General features: G+C 43.7%; 1 protein-coding gene and 1 non-coding gene across 2 annotated transcripts in view; one reads left to right on the top strand and one right to left on the bottom strand.

Moving 5' to 3' along the window:
* The window catches only part of NRG3 (neuregulin 3), a 946,219-nt gene that overhangs the window by 634,311 nt on the left and 294,717 nt on the right, over positions 1 to 17,191 (top strand). The window lies entirely within an intron of this gene.
* On the bottom strand, positions 15,316 to 15,457 carry LOC114810967. Its single transcript, XR_003758655.1, has one exon. It is a non-coding gene; the product is annotated as a small nucleolar RNA SNORA7 (small nucleolar RNA).

Below are 17,191 nucleotides of genomic sequence, written 5' to 3'. Positions count from 1 at the left end.
TAATAATAATGGTTCTTGTTAAGCATTACTATGTGCCAAATACTATTCTAAGCACTGAGGTAGATGAGAGTTAATCACGTTGGACACAGGCCCTGTCCCACATCTGGCTCATAGTCATAAACCATAGAGAACCAGCATGGCTCAGTGGAAAGAGCCTGGGCTTTGGAGTCAGAGGTCATGGGTTCTAATCCCAGCTCCCCCACCTGTCAGCTGTGTGATTTTGGGCAAGTCACTTAACTTCTCGGTGCCTCAGTTACCTCATCTGTAAAATGGGGATTAAGACTGTGAGCCTCACGTGGGACAACCTGATTACCCTGTATCTACCCCAGCGCTTCAGCACCGTGCTCCGCACATAGTAAGCACTTAAATACCAAAATTATATTATTATTATCTTTCCAACAGCAGAGCACTTTGGTAAGCATGGATAGAGCAGGCCAGGAAGAGAAATTAGAAAGAGAACCCACTCTCTTTCCATAGTTTGCTCTTTCATCACGCTATTTAACTTTGGCTCATCTCATCACTAAATCAAGTCATTCCAAAGCAATTGCCAAAAGTACATGTGCGGCTGACAGGGAGTATTGCAGGACCACTGGGTATCAATATTGAATTTTATTCCTTCAATTTAGCAAAACTTTATGGCAGCAGAAATTTGCAGCTGGCAAGAAAGTGCATGAAAGCAGCTGGACCAAAGGATAGCACTAGTAGAGCAGCAGGATTTGTGAAATGGTACCACAGACAAGGCGATCAGTGGTCCTTACAGGCTACAACCGGGGATGACTGTCCATCATTGTGACAGGCCACATATAACTCGCTTTTCTTCTTGACTGGAAGCAAGGAGAAGTGATGCCCAAATGAAAAAGATTGAAATATGTACTTAATTATTCTGAGACATTATATCTCTGGTTGCAGGCCTTTTGGCGGGGGCATTTGGCTGTTACAAAGTATTTCAAAATTAAAAAAAAAAAAAGGATTTGGCCAGATCACTGATTGGAAAGAGTGGTGTGTTGCAGAGTGACCTTGGATTGCATATCTTCTCAGTGAGAAGAACTGAACCATGGCAGCAAAAATCATGTGTCTGGAAGAGGATTCAGGAAAGATGATTGCTCACTAAATCAAGGAGAATATAGGCATCAAGAGATGGGGAGAGACTGGAAGCTCCTGAGGACTGGCTGTATGCCTTTTGCTTTTAATGCATGCTCACAAGCATACATTTCAGTGCTCTGCACACAGTAGATTCTAAGCTCACAGATTTCTATATGGGAAGCATCTTGTTAGAGTGCTCCGCACACAATCCTTGACCAATACCAGTTGTATTGCATGCAGTAGGTAACTCAGTAAATGATATAGATTGAAACAGAAGACAGTAGAGCCCCATCTTTTGCAGTCAAGAATGGAGCTGCAAACTGAGCTCTAGGCCCCCAGTAATTGTAAATAACCCCTGAATTTGAATTTTTAGCCCCTTGGGAGTAACTAGCAGGTGTGCCATCTCAGAGTTTTTTTCGGACTCCAGTGTTTTCCACAAAACCATGTGGTTTCAATTACCAAATGGGAAAATGTGCATTTTCAAATAGGCAGGATTTATTTGATAAGGATGTGTAATTGGTGATAAATTATGATAGGATCTGGATTTAGGTTTTTAACAGTGGTTGTTGATAAATTGATTAGATAATTTTATGCAAAGGAGAGATACTACCCTACATTTCAGGATTCAATCTGATGAATAATAATAATAATGGTATTTTTAAGTGCTTCCTATGTTCCAGGCAGTGTATTTAGTGCTGGGGTGGTTATAGCAAATTGGGTTGGACACAGTCCCTGTCCCATATTGGGGCTTGCAACTCTTAATCTCCATTTTACAGATGAAGGTAACTGAGGCACAGAGAGTTAAGTGACTTGGCCCAAGTTCTCACATTGACAAATGCCAGAGCCTGGATTAGAACCCAGCTTCTTCTGATTCCCAGGCCCATGTTCTAACCACTAGAGCATGCTGTTTCTCCATGTTTCTAGGTGAGCCTCTGGGAATTTTGGAAGCAAGCTTAAAATCTCATGACTAGGTGGAAGAGCACAGTTCTGTGAGTGAGAGGAAATGGATTCCAATCCCAGATCTTCCAATGCCTTCCTATGTGACCTTGGATAAACTTTCTTTTTGCCTCAGTTGTGCCTCAGAACAATGCGACACATAGTAAGCACTTAACAAATACCATTTTTTAAAAAAAAAAGCCAGAGATTCTGGTCTGATATACAATGTAAGCCCACTGTCAACAGCAGTCCTGTGCCTAGTGGATAAAGCATGACCCTCGGATTCTGAAGGACCCAGGTTCTAATCCCAGCTCCACCGCTTGCCTGCTGTGTGACCTTGGGCAAGTCACTTCTCTGCGCCTCAGTTCCCTCATTTGTAAAATGGTAATTAAGAGTTGTGAGCCCAATGTGGGACAGGGACTGTGTCTAACCTAATTACCTTATATGCATCTTAGCACTTAATATGGTGGCTGGCACATAATAAGCACTTAGCAAGCACTGTTATTATTGTTATATTATTATTTATTGTCTGTCCCTTCTGCTTCTGTTGTGCTTCCCCAAGTGCTTACCTTAGTATAGTAGGTGCTCAATAAGTACCATGACTACTTCTGTGACTAGTATTACTACTGCTGTTGCTCCCACTCAAATAAATCCAGGGCTCTTTCCCAGATTAATTCTCAAGCTTATATTGGTACACTTTTCTCTCCCAGCCTGAAGCTCGTACTAACACCATCAGCAGTAAACATCAGTGTCTTCCTGACGGAAGCCACAGGGCTAAAATTGCAGTAGAAAATGGAAGACATTGAAAGTGACACAAATGCCTGGCTGGTATGAAGATGAGACTTTTCTAAAGGGATTTCAATGGAGGGATAAAGTGTTTTTAAAACCCAAGTCCTGGCATTCATTTCCAGTGATAGCTAGTTAGTCATTGAGGTGACTGATGAAAGCTGGCTGGCTCCTCTCTACCTCTCTGTAGAGAGACTCAGCACCGTCATCTCAGTTTATCATTTGCGCTGGTTCAATTAGTACCGATAATGTGAAATGCTCAGTGTTGCTGGAGAAGGGCACCATTGGGAATAAAATGGTTGCTCCAATAGCTGTTGATAATTTGTTAAACTCTCTCCAAAGTCTTCAGCTGCTGCAGGGATAACAACACTTTCCTGATAACTCGATAGAGCTGAGGGAAGGAAACTTCAGATTCCTAAAGCCTCATTTCATCTGCTCACCTCTTTTCTCTCCAGGTATTTTTTCCAACCCCCAAATCTGAGAAAGGAATTCCGATATGGGCATTCCTTCTGCTTTTGCACGATGACTGAACCGGTTTCGTATTTTTGTCAGAGTTCTAGTGAGGTGAACCCAATGGTTAAATATACTGTTCAATTACTCTCAGAATCCCAGACTTTTTACTTCAATGGGTGTCGGGATTCCACATTCAACATTCAAGCTGGGAAAGGCAAGGAATGAGCAGGGAAATTCCAGTGCTGAGCCTACCCAAGAGCAGGGTTCAGACTGTCATATCAGAGCTGGGGCTGAATTTTGCTTTTCACCCTACTTACCTCAGTCTCCTTTTCTGCTTCACCTGGGTTGTTCAGCCCTGTAAAATCTTATCTGTCAACCAGATTTCCTCTCATTGAGTCATACTGTTCAGATGGCTTCTGGGTTTCTCTGGAGCAAAATCTACAAGTTCTTCTTTTCCATGCTTGTCTCAATGGACCGGGGGGGGGGAGGGGGAGGGGGCGAGGATGAGGAGGGGAGCCACTAGTCCTGGGATCAATCATAATTGCAATCAAACCCACTTAAAAATGCAGAAAAAGTACACATCTGGATACAATCAGTGGTATTTATTGAGTTCTTAGAATGTGCAGAGCCCTGTAATATGCACATGGGAGAGCACAGTACAATAGAGTTGGTAAGGACAATCCCTAACCACAAGGAGCTTACCGGCCAGGGAGCAGAGACAGTTAGTTAAATAAATTACAGATCAGTGAAGGGGAAGAGTAAAGATATGTACACAAGTGCTGTGGAGCTGGGATAGGGTGAACACCAAGTGCTTAAGGGGTATAGATCCATAAAATAAAAACATAAAATACTTAGACTGAGCCCCATATGGGTCAGATAATTATCTTGTAACTTCCACAGTGCTTAGTACAGTGCTTGGGACATAGTAAACACTTAAATACAATGACAATAATGTTGGTATTTGTTAAGTGCTTACTATGTGCAGAGCACTGTCCTAAGCACTGGGATAGACAAAGGGGAATCAGGTTGTCCCACGTGGGGCTCACAGTCTTAATCCCCATTTAGCAGATGAGGTAACTGAGGCACCGAGAAGTTAAGTGACTTGCCCAAAGTCACACAGCTGACAAGTGGCCGAGCCGGGATTCAAACCCATGATCTCTGACTCCAAAGCCCGTGATCTTTCCATTGAGCCTCGCTGCTTCTCAATAACAACCATAAGAGAATGTACTTCCCACAGCACAATGCAGCCAGCCCTAGCTATGGAGAAATCTGGGAATTTGACTACCATTTCTAATTAGGCAAACACATCCCAAATTGGTACCCAGTCTTGAGACCCACGGATCACCTCGGTTTTCATCTTTACAAGCCCTAAGCCAAATCCAATCCTTAAGGGCCGATCCTTGATTGATGTGGGCAGCAACAGGGAAAAGTAAGTTTCAACTCACAAATGAGCCATCGATTCAGATCACTATGGCCAGTGGGCAGAGTATGGTACTGGTTTGAAACCCAGTTTGGCCACTAGCCTATTCACCAACTTTGAGCAAGTCACTTCAATTCTCTGGACCTCAGTTTCCTAATATGTAAAATGGGGTTCATACATTCCAGATCCAGTGTGAATGGATATTGTGTCCAATCTCATAACTTGGTATTTATCAGATATAGTCGAGGAGCAGCGTGGCTCAGTGGAAAGAGCCCGGGCTTTGGAGTCGGAGGTCATGAGTTCAAATCCCAGCTCTGCCACTTGTCAGCTGTGTGACTGTGGGCAAGTCACTTAACTTCTCTGTGCCTCAGTTACCTCATCTGTAAAATGTGGATTAAGAGTGTGAGCCCCACGTGGGACATCCTGATTCCCCTGTGTTTACCCCAGCGCTTAGAACAGTGCTCGGCACATAGTAAGCGCTTAACAAATACCAACATTATTATTATAGTTCTCAAAATCTTAATCCCCATTTTACAGATGAGGTAACCGTGGCACAGAGAAGTTAAGTGACTTGTGTAAGGTCACACAGCAGACAAGTTGTTGACCTGGGATTAAAACCCAGGTCCTTCTGACTCCTAGGTCCATACTCTTTCCACTAGGCCATGTTATTATTATTGTTATTATTACTATTATTATCATCATCATCAGCCCATGGAGGTTGTAATCCCATCCCTTGGGATTCCTTGCAGCAACTCAAGGAGCCACGGATTCTCCGATGCACCACAAGAATTGCCTAATCAGATATTAAAGAAAATGACAATTAGCTGGTCTTTGTATCAGGCTGTTTTCAGGGAAGACTGAAGTGGCTAAGTGGCCATTTCAACCTGCAGGACCATTAATCCTTTGCCCAACCTGCACATTGAATAGCCACAATGGATGAACTATAGGAGCATCTTTAGAATGACTTTCTACATTTGCCAGTGTGATATTTGTGTCCGTGGAGGTCTGGCCATCCAACATTTCCTTGCCAGAGAGATTTTCCCCTGAGAGGTTTGGTTAGCAAGGTGCATTCTTTTGAACTATCTCACTTACTGTACCAAAGAATTACAATGACGGGTATCATGAACCAAATCAATTGAGTAAATAACTCCAACTCACCAAATTGCATGAAAGTACGAGTCCATTGTTTATCTAGAATAAGTAGCAAGAGCAGATGCTGGGAAACCGGAGCATTAAAACTGGGACTCCTGGGTCATTAAAGTTCCATGACTTTGAACTAACGAAGAAGATGAAACTAAGTCTCTTCTACCATTAAAACTGCTTTCCCGGCTGCTGCTTTGGGAGGCCTGTGGCGTTCCCACAAAGAATGTTAAAGAGCCTTCTCCAGGGAGCTATCTTTAAAATGTGACCCTTTGAGAGCCCCGAGGTGAAAAGAAAAAACCACGTGTGTGTGATTCCTCTCGTGTAATTGATTTTGATGTGTGCTGGACCTCGCTTGTTACTTTTCCAAAATGACACCGTGTTGTATCGAATCAAGGCCTTTGTAAAAAGCCACTTTGATGGCAGAATGTAAAAGAGCACATGAAAAGAAAAGTAATGACTGCCGGCGAGCCCGCTGATTGTTTGTCAGGCAGAAACGATCTGCTTTTCTCCCTGAGAAAACTTTCAAAGCAAAACAGCAAGACTTGAAACACCTTTCATGCATCCAACGTAGACCCTTCGAAGATTTTGTTTATAATTAATAGAAGCCACATGTAGCACACCCCAAGAAGCTCTTAGACATGAGCAACCCATTGAAATATTCGAGTAGCTTGATTGTAACCATTTGGGGAAGAAATTAAGAAGCTGACATCCCAAACATAGGTGATGTTGGTAGAAACTCTTTGAGGTGTTGCAGGGAATCCCAAGGGATGGCATTAAATTTTTGCTATTTAAGGAGTAGTCATGTGCTGGGTGATGTTGCTGCATCTTATGCAGATTTGAGAGGTGGTAGGGTGAGGTGGAGGGAAGTCTAGAGCACTGCTTCATACCCATTACAGGAAGAAGGATGAGGAATCTTGGAAACATTAGATTGCTGAGACTGATATTGGGTCATCCTATGATGACCCCCCCCACACATCTTCTTTCTCTCCCATTTCTATGACCTCTTCTAGCACCTCCCCATGGCCTTGCATTTTACATCTTCAGCCTCCTATAAACTCCGTAGGGGTAGGGAATGTTTCTACTCTCTCAAGCATTTAGTACAGTGTAATAATGTTGGTATTTGTTAAGCGCTTACTATGTGCAGAGCACTGTTCTAAGCGCTGGGGTAGATACAGGGTAATCAGGTTGTCCCACGTGAGGCTCACAGTTAATCCCCATTTTACAGATGAGGTGACTGAGGCACAGAGAAGTTAAGTGATTTGCCCACAGTCACACAGCTGACAAGTGGCAGAGCTGGGAGTTGAACCCATGACCTCTGACTCTGAAGCCCAGGCTCTTTCCACTGAGCCAAGCTGCTTCAATAGCCACGCTGCTTCAATACAGCGTGGCTGTACAATGCTACAGTGCTCTGCACATACTAAGTGCTCAGTAAATACGATTGATTTTGCATACCAGTAATCACGCCAAACAAAGATCCTCCAAAAAGATTCTTCACACCCCTTGTTCCACATCTATGATTCCATCCATTTATCATCTCTATCTACTTTTGGAGACACTTCCTAGCCTGCTGCTGAGTTTGAGAACAATGAGAGTAAATCTTTGGCTTCCAGCTGATGGTGTTTTCAAAAGTATAAAAATGATGGTATTTGTTAAGTGCTTACTATGTTTCAGGCACTGTTCTAAGCACTCAGGTAAAACTGAGGTAATTGGGTTGCACACAGTCCCTGTCCTACGTGAGGCTCACAATCTTAATCCCCATTTCTAGATGTGGTAACTGAGGAGAAGTGAAATGACTTGCCCAAGGTCACATACCAGACAAGTGGCAGATCCGGGATTAGAACCCATCACCTTCTGACTCCCAGGCCCATGCTCTATCTACTAGGTCATGCTATCTCTCAATGTTCATCGCAGTGTAGAGTGTTTGTCACAGGTTCCAACCTCTGAATTGCTAGCAAGAGCGAGTTCACTGCGAGTGTCAGACTAGACTTTCGGGTTCATCTTGGGTCAGTTTAGGTTCTTAGAACTTTCCGCTGTCCCTGCGCCTCATCTTCCTACCTGCAATCCTCAGTCTTTTAAAAATGCTGCATCCCCTCCCCGGGTATTTTCTCCTAAGTAAAGGAGTGGGAAGGAGAATGGAGGGAAACTGTTGACATCTATTGAGAACCCCTTGAGCAATTTCCACTGTCCCTGTGAATAGATGAGCAGCAAACCTATTCTAGGGAGTCTTTCCAAGTATCTTTCAACTTCAAATAGCTCAATTACAGAATATCTATTGAAATAGTACCTTAATAATTATGAAAATAGTTTTTTTTACAAAGATTTCAATAAAAAGAGGCAGTATGACCTACTGGAACCAGGGTTTAAGTCCCACTGGCCTGCTCTGTGACCTCAAGAGAGTCATTTAACGTCTCTGTTCTTCATTTTCCTCGTCTGTGAAATGGGGATAAGATAGACTGGGTCCTCCATGGGGTATATAGGGACTGTGTCTAATCTGAAAACCTTGGGCTATCTCCAGTAGTTGGCCCATAATAAGCACTTAATAAATGTTATGTATAATAGAGATATCATCTGGCTTCAGTTCATTTCCTTGTTTCTGTTTTAATATAAGATTTATGAAATAATCTATTCACCTTTTGGAAGAGACCTTATTGAACTGTGATTCGACTTTTCTCTAACAGATTGAGAGATCACGTGTGACATGTGACCTGGGTGAAAATTAACCCATTTTTGTGTTCTTTACGATTTTTTTTTAAAAGGCAGTTTTTGAAAAGGATTCTGAATCGAAATTTACCCCAGAGAAGGAAGATGGTGTCTTTCTTGTGGAAAACATTTATTAAAAATTCCCTTACAGGGCAGTTTTGGTAGCCAGTGGCACCCCTCAGGAGCCCATTTCTTCTGCTACAGGAAAGGATATCTCCTCATGTGACATCTGACCTTCAACCCCAAGCCCTGAACTCTTGCTGAGTCTGGCCATGGGCTGCTCTTGTTGCTGGGTCAAAAAGCTGACCTTGTGGAGCGGATTATCTTGTGGAAAACACTCCTGCAGTTGAAACAGCCAAAGAGTGTTTGAAGTTTGATTGTGGGATGGCCATCGTACTGTGCATCAGACAGCCAAGATCCTGGCAGTGAGGCTGTCAGAACCACCTGTGGGAATGCATTCTTCCTGCTTTTCTGTGGGGCGGCCCACCCCCCTCCAGAGAGGGCCTCTGTCATTCCTAAGAGCTCTCCAGGTCTTGTATTCAATGGAAAGAAAAGGTTCATTTCAAAATCTGGAAAGGAGAAAATCCCAGCCTGGCCAGATATTGTTTTGAATGATGTCAGGGCTGAGAGAAACATTTCTTACTGGAGCACTGATGGTATTCATCCCCCTCCACTGACCCCGTCTTCACCCCTGCTGAGGCAGTGGGACTGTCGGGGGTGAGAGGAAGGAGAGAGGAAGCGGGGTGGCTGCCATTGCCATGGTGGCAAATTCATTCATTCAATAGTATTTATTGAGCGCTTACTATGTGCAGAGCACTGTACTAAGCGCTTGGAATGAACAAGTCGGCAACAGATAGAGACAGTCCCTGCCGTTTGACGGGCTTACAGGCAAATGAGCAGTGTGTCGGTGAGGAGAGATACCCAGTCAGCCAATGAAGAAGACAGTGGGCATGCAGCCCGAGGCCTCTGGGAGAGGCATGGCTGCAGCTGCTGGTGACCAAAGAGACAGTGTGACACGGCCCCACCCTGGCTTGACTACCTGCCCTCTCTAACCCCTCACCCCAGAATGCCAGTTGCTTATACTGGAGCTAAGTTCAGGCCTGTTCTGGCTTATTTCCAGGACTTTATAATTCCTTTTTCTCTTGGCGTTGAAGAGAACATAGTTTTTTTTTGGGGGGGGGGTTGGCATGTGTGGTATATGTTAATTGTTTAACAACAGATAATTACTCTCCCTCCCTTCAGTGTCTTATTGAAGGCACCTCTCCTGAACCCTCCTGTCTTCTCCCACTCACTCCCTTCTGTGTTACTCTGAATCACTCCCTTTATTCATCCCAGCCCCTCAGCTCTTCATTCATTCATTCATTCATCCAATCAATCAATCTTATTTCTTGAGCACTTACTGTGTGCAGAGTACTGTACTAAGTGCTTGGAAGGTACAATTCAGCAATAAAGAGAGACAGTCCCTGCCTACACCAGGCTTACAGTCTAGAAGGGGGAAGACAGACATCAAAGCAACTAAACAGGCATCAGTATAAATTAATAGAATTATAGTTATATACACATTGAAGCAAGTAAACAGGCATCAATATAAATAGAATTATAGATTTACACATATATACATACGTGCTGTGGGGAAGAGCAAAGGGAGAGGGTTGAGGTGATGCGGAAGGGAGGGGGAGCTGAGGAAAAGGAGGGCTTAGTCTGGGAAAGCCTCTTGGAGGAGGTGAGCCTTCTGTAGGATTTTGAAGGGGCAAAGAGTATTTGTTTGGAAGATTTGAGGAGGGATGGTTTTCCAGGCCAGAGGTAGGGCGTGAACCAGAGAGTGATGATGGGACAGGCATGGATCGAGCCACAGTGAGAAGGTTAGCACCAAAGGAGCAGAGTGTGTGGGCTGGGATGTAGAAGGAGAGAAGGGAGATGAGGTAAGAAGGGGCAAGGTGATGGAGAGCTTTAAAGCCAATAGTGAGGAGTTTTTGTTTTATATGGAAGTTGATAGGCAGCCACTAGAGATTTTTGAGGATGGGGGTGACATACCCAGAATGTTTCTATAGAAAGATAATACGGGCAGTAGAGTGAAGTATGGACTGAAGTGGGGAGAGGAAGGAGGTTGGGAGGTCAGAAAGGAGGCTGATGCAGTAATCCAGTCGGGATATGATGAGAGATTGTACCAATAAGGTAGAAAGGGCAGATCTTGGCGACGTTGTGAAGGTGAGACCGGCAGGTTTTGGTGACAGATTGGATGTGTGGGGTGAATGAGAGAGAGGAGTCAAGGATGACACCAAGGTTACAGGCTTGTTTATATTAATATCTGTTTCCCCCTCTGGATTGTAAGCTCATTGAGAGTAGGGAATGTGTTTGTTTATTGCCGCATTGTACTCTCCCAAGCACTTTGTACAGTGCTCTGCACAAATACAATTGACTGATTGACTTACTATGTTTCAAGTACTGTTCTAACTGCTGGGTAGATATAAATTATTCAGGCCGGATACAGTTCCTGTCCCACATGGAGCTCACAGTCAAAGTAGGAGGAGAGATCAGGTATTGAGTCCCCATTTTGCAACTCAGGGCGAGAAGCTGAGTGACTTGCCCCAAGTCACACAGCAGGCAAGTGGTGGAGCCGGTATGAAAACCCAGGTCCCCTGGTTCCCAGGCCCATGCTTTATCCATTAAGTCATGCTGCTTCATCCTCTAGGCAACACTAATTCCACTGGGCCTTGGATACTAGGGTCCTTAGCAGTCCATAGGTTCTCTGCAGCATGACCCCTGCCCCCCAGTCTGATGTGATGCCCTTTTTTTGATGTAGCACACTCCTTTCTGCTCAGGAACTCACAGTGAGAGTTGGGCTTGACCCTCGGTGAGAGAGGAGCTGGGACATAGGTCTGAACAAGCAGCAGTGCCCTGATTCAAACCAGCAATGTGAAAAGGTCAGGTCGGGGGGCTGGAGTGTTAACTGCTGATTGAAGAGGTTCTAGGTCTGAGCCCTGGCCAATCCTGGAAGAAAGCTCAGCTCTCCTTAGAGGAAAAGGAACGAACAGGATATGCTACCAGCTTTGCAGTCCCATCACCAAGTTTCCAGACACTGAAGTACTATGACTGAGAGGAGATGATGATGATGATGATGATGGCATTTGTGGAGTTTTTACTGTGTCAAGTGCTGGGATAGCTACAAGTGAATCAGGTGGGACGAGTCACATGGGGCTAACTCTCTTAATCGCCATTTTGCAAATGAGGTAACTGAGGCACAGAGAATTAAGTGATTTGCCTGTGCCTCCGTTTCCTCATGGTAACCGTGGTGGCAAAATGGGGTCTTTGTTTCCGTTCAGAGCCCAAAAGAAGTAAATTGAAAGAGCGACTCTGGCATCATCCCAGGCTTACCAATCACCCGAAAGATTGACCCTTGTAAGAGGTGGGGATCGCTTATGGTCAGTGATCACCAGCAAGCCTTTGGTTTGTCATGTCCTGCTTCAGTGGGGAAAGCTTCATCTTTGACAACCGAGGACTTTGTTCAGACATCAATCCATAGAACTGGAAATGTCACTGGGTGAAATACCGCCCACACAGGAAAATCCCACTCCATTTTCATACCTCCTCCAAACATTGATCTGGGCATCCTCATCAAAATATTGTAACAGGAATGTATGCAAATGTGTGCTCTTTTTATTTGAGATTGTGAGCAGTTGGTGTGAATATGTCTGTGAGTATATGAGACTGTTTATGATCATGCCTGTCTCTTGGTTGGAACATGTCTGCATATGTGAGGGGTAATTGTACAGATGTATATGAGTGAATGTGAGTGTGTATGTGTGTGTGTGTGTGTATACACTGTGTGTGTGTGTACACATATGTACTAGAGTATCTGTCTGGGTAATGAACAAATGGGGATAGATCTGCTTTAGAGGGCATGTAAGTCTGTGGGTCTAGATAGGTGAATACACTGTATATGTTACCGAGGGCATGGAGATGAGAAGAAAATTAAAAATCCAAACCCAGCAGAAACAGGGTCTGAGAAGCATGGGTAATTTTGCTGATATCAGAATAGATTGCAACACATATAATTCCATAGCAAATCTACATTCATCATCAACCAAGCTAAACAGACATCACCCATGAACCACAGTCAACAACCCACTAGATCGTAACCTCCTTGAAGACAGGAATTGTGTGCACAAACTGTATTGTATTCTCCCAACCACTTAATACAGTGTTCTGTTCGCAGTCAGTGGTGAATAAATTATTTTGATTGATTAGCATCAAATAACAGGCCAGGATCACCACAATAAAATCCTGGAAGACAGATAGCACTTGGTTTGACATAGATGGAGCAGGAATGACAAGCAGCACAGGGGCACTGCAAGAAAGGCAGGCAGAAGGAACTTGAAAACCATAATGCAGTGGTCTCCCACAAAGCAGGCAAATGTTTACTGCTCGGAAGAGTTACTTCAGATTGTCCGGAGTGACCAGCAGCATGGTTTTCAGTAAGCAAAGTCTTCTTTGAGATGACAGCTGCATGAGGCAGAATTAGAAATAGCAGTCAAGCCCTTTGAAAAACATATATAATTGCACAGTTCTCTGTATTTGCACAGGGTGGACTGGATTGTCAATTAGAAGCAGCAGGGCCTAATGGATAGAGCTTGGGCCTGGAGTCAGAAAGACCTAGGTTCTAATCCCAGCTCTATCACTGGCCTGCTGTGTGACCTTGGGCAAGTCACTTCACTTCTCTTTGCCTCGGTTACATCATCCATAAAATAGGGTTAAAACTGTGAGCCCCATGTGGGACAGGCAATGTCTCCAACCTGATTAGCTTGTATCTTCCCCAGAGCTTAATACAGTGCCTAACACTTAATAAGTGCTTAATGAACAACATAAAATAATGTCATTTTCTTAGCCCTGACCACCCCCATGCATAAAAAATAACCGACAATCCCCCGACCATCAGAAGTGAAGCACTGAGTTGATATATGAATATATGCATGTTTGCACAATTACGTACCTGGATCTAGAGTTTTCTTGTTTATGAAGGGGAGATTAGATTAATGCTCAGGATTTTTTCCAATGCACAACTCAATTTGTGCTTTTTAAGTGAAAGTTTATACATTCAATCCATGGTATTTATTGAATGCTTATTGTGTGCAGAGTATTGTACTAAGCGCTTGGGAGAGTGCAAAATAACAGTTATACAAGAAGCCTCAAACTGAAAGTCATGAATTTGTGTGACGTGTATTGACCTTTGTTTTGTTGGATATTCTGTTTTCCAATCAACATACTTGTCAAAAAGGACATCATGAACACTGGGATTTTGTTGATCTTGTGCTTAATTTAGACATTACTCCAGATTCTTTCTTATCTGTCTCTAAACTGGAAAGCACTAACAGTTTGCAGGGGTGGGTTATTACCAGGTGGCTGCTAGAAGGCAAATTCTAAACCATAAAATTGGTTTTCCATTGTCAGAAACAGCCCTGCCGAGACACATTCATCAGAAACTTCAAAGGAAAGTTGGAGGCTTGAAACATATGGTCTATTACCTTGCCTGAACCCAGGAGAAAATAGAAGACTTTTCTAATTAGAGTGTTACTTTTTTTGGTAGTCACTACGTCTCCTGGTCTCTAGAAGATTGTTCTTTTGTGCATTTTCACCCAAAAGAGGGCAGAAGGAAATAACTAACAATTCTATATTGAAAGGATGATATTACTGCACACAGCTCAAGCTGAGGCATTGTGGAAACTGGTACCAGGAAATGGCACCCTCTCCTAACATGCATGTATGTCCATACACACGCGTGCACACACACTCAGGCCCATACACCCGCCCTTGGGTGCTGACTACTGTCCCACAATTTGTTACCTACATAGCACCAGCTCTTTCTAAGCTCTCATACATAAAAAGCCACACTCTGAGGAAATGGATGCCTAGTTCTCAGTCAAGCAGTCAATCAGTGGTATTTAATGAGTGCTTATGGTGTGCAGATTTTTGTACTAAGAACTTGGGAAAGAACATTAAGTAGAGTTGGTAGACATACTACCTGCTCACAAGGAGTTAATAGTCTACAGGGGGAGACAGACTTTAAAATACGTTACAAACAAGAGAAATAGTAAAGTACAAGGATTGGGGCTGAAACTGAAGGGAATAGTTGTAGTATTTGTTCAATGCTTACTATGTGCCAGGTACTGTTCTAAGCCCTGGGATGGATACAAGCAAATAGGGTTGAACCCAGGCCCTGTCCCATGTGGGGCTCACAGTCTCAATCTCCATTTTGCAGATGAGGTTACTGAGGCACAGTGAAGTAAAGTGACTTGTCCAAGGTCACAGAGAATCAAGTGGTGGAGTTGGGAGTAGAACCCAGGTCCTTCTGACTCCTAGGGATGGGCTGTATCCACTAGGCCAGAACGCTTCTCAAGGCAAGTACACTGGGGTCCTCCGAGGCACCTATGGGAGTCTTCCCTGTAGAGAGAGTGATACTGGTGGACCAGTGGAGGAAGAGGAACCCTATCTGACCAATAACCACAATCCCAACCAGCATCAAAGTGAAAGTAGATGTAAATGGATTTTGCCAGACATCCTGTGGGGTCTTGTTTTATCTTATGCCGTCAAGTTGTTTCCGACCCATCCCGACGCCATGGACACATCTCTCCCAGAGCACCTTACCTCCATCAGCAATTGCTCTGGTAGTGTATCCATAGAGTTTTCTTGGTAAAAATATGGAAGTGGTTTACCATTGCCACCTTCCACATAGTAAACCTGATTCTCCACCCTTGACTCTCTCCCATGCCACTACTGCCCAGAACAGGTGAGTTTTGACTTGTAGCAGATTGCCTTCCACTCGCTAGCCACTGCCCAAGCTAGGAATGGAATGGAATGATAGGCTTCTGCTTGACTCTCCCTCCCATAATTGAGACTGGTAGAGTAATGGAAACCCTCCAGGTGTGACCCTGAGAGGGACCTGTGGGAGTCATTGAAGAGGAAATGACTGGAAGCTTTGTAGCTGTACAAAACACATCTCCAGGAAACCCTCCCTGACTAAGCCCTCATTTCCCCACCCTAGTTTTCTTCCCTTTTGCATCATCTATGCACTAGAGTCCTCACTCCCTAAGCACTTAGGTACTCACTCCACTCCCCACCCTTTGGCTATTCTACACTTACCTATATAAGCACTTGTGTAAGTACAATACAACAACATACAGACACATTCCCTGACCACAATGGGCTCACAGTCTACAGAGAGGACCAGAGGAATACAAAGAAGTTGTTGTTTTGTTCAATTTTTGCCTTTCAATCTACCCTGAGTTGGCCTTTAGGATTGCCATCGACAAAGAGGGAGGACCAGAGTCCTTTCCTTACCATCGCCCAGTGAAGAATTTCCCCTGACTAAACAGCAGCTTTCGAGGTGATGGTTCTGGTGTCTATGCTTTTAAAACAATCAAGGACCAGAAGTCTTATAGAGTAATGCTTCGAGAAGCAGCGTGGCTCAGTGGAAAGAGCACAGGCTTTGAGAGTCAGAGGTCACGGGTTCAAATTCCAGTTCAGCCGTGTGACCTTGGGGAAGTCACTTAACTTCTCTGTGCCTCAGTTACCTCATCTGGAAAATGGGGATGAAGATTGTTAGCCCCACGTGGGACAACCTGATCACCTTGTATCCTCCCCAGCACTTAGTACAGTGCTCTGCACTGCACTGCACTGTAAGCACTTAAATGCCATAATCCCTAATGATGAGGATGATGACAGTGGTGGTACTTCAATCAGTCATTCAGTGGTATTTATTGAGTGCTTACAATGTGCAAAGCACTGTACTAAGTGCTCTAAAAGGTATTTGGGAGAGTATTACTACGTGCCAAGCACTAAGTGCTGCGGTGTATACAAAATAATCAGGTCAGGCTCAGTTCGTGTCCCACATGGAATGTTTGTGTGCAGAGTCCACTACAGATGGTCGAACAACAAAAACAGAACTTTTCAGGTGCATTAAGGAGGAGCTAGAAAAAGGTCTTGGGTAGTAAGGAGCACCTACAATAATAGTAAAAGGAAAGAGAGATAACTGACACGATCGTTCTCCTCGGTTACACTCATTCCTCACCACTTAAAACAGTCTGAAAATCTCATGGAAATGAAAGTTGATTTAATATCAATTTTTAATATCCATTCTTAATATCCATTCTTTCCTTGACATTTTACAGAAAGGTAATGTTATGTAAACAGTGGGGATTTGTAGCAAGGGAAACTACAATATGCTCAAAATGATGGAGTTATTAGACATGATCAGAATTAAAGAACTTTTTCCTGGAAAGGATTTAAACCCCATTACAGGACTATGAGAACCAGTTGACTTTACATCACATGGAAATTTCTTTTCTGTAAATGACACTAAAGGCTATTAAGGGAAGCAGCATAAGTCAAGTGAAAAAGCACAGACCTGGGACTCAGAGGACCCGGGTCTTAATCCCTTCTTCACCACTTGTCTTCTGTCTGACTTTGAGCAAGTCACTTCACTTTTCTTTGCCCTAGTTCCCTCATCTGCAAAATGGGGACTCAATATCTGTTCTGTCTCCTACTTAGACCATGAGCCCCATGTGGAACCTGATTCTCATATCTCCCCAAAAGCTTAGTACAGTGCTTGGCACATATTAAGGTCTTAATAAATATTACAATTATTATTTTCATGTAGAAAGCTGGAAGAAAGAA

This window comes from Ornithorhynchus anatinus, chromosome 3 (genome assembly GCF_004115215.2).
Source record: "Ornithorhynchus anatinus isolate Pmale09 chromosome 3, mOrnAna1.pri.v4, whole genome shotgun sequence".
NCBI classification, from domain to species: domain Eukaryota; kingdom Metazoa; phylum Chordata; class Mammalia; order Monotremata; family Ornithorhynchidae; genus Ornithorhynchus; species Ornithorhynchus anatinus.
Note: the sequence above shows the minus strand (reverse complement) of the source record. Positions and strands in the feature narration are given on the sequence as shown.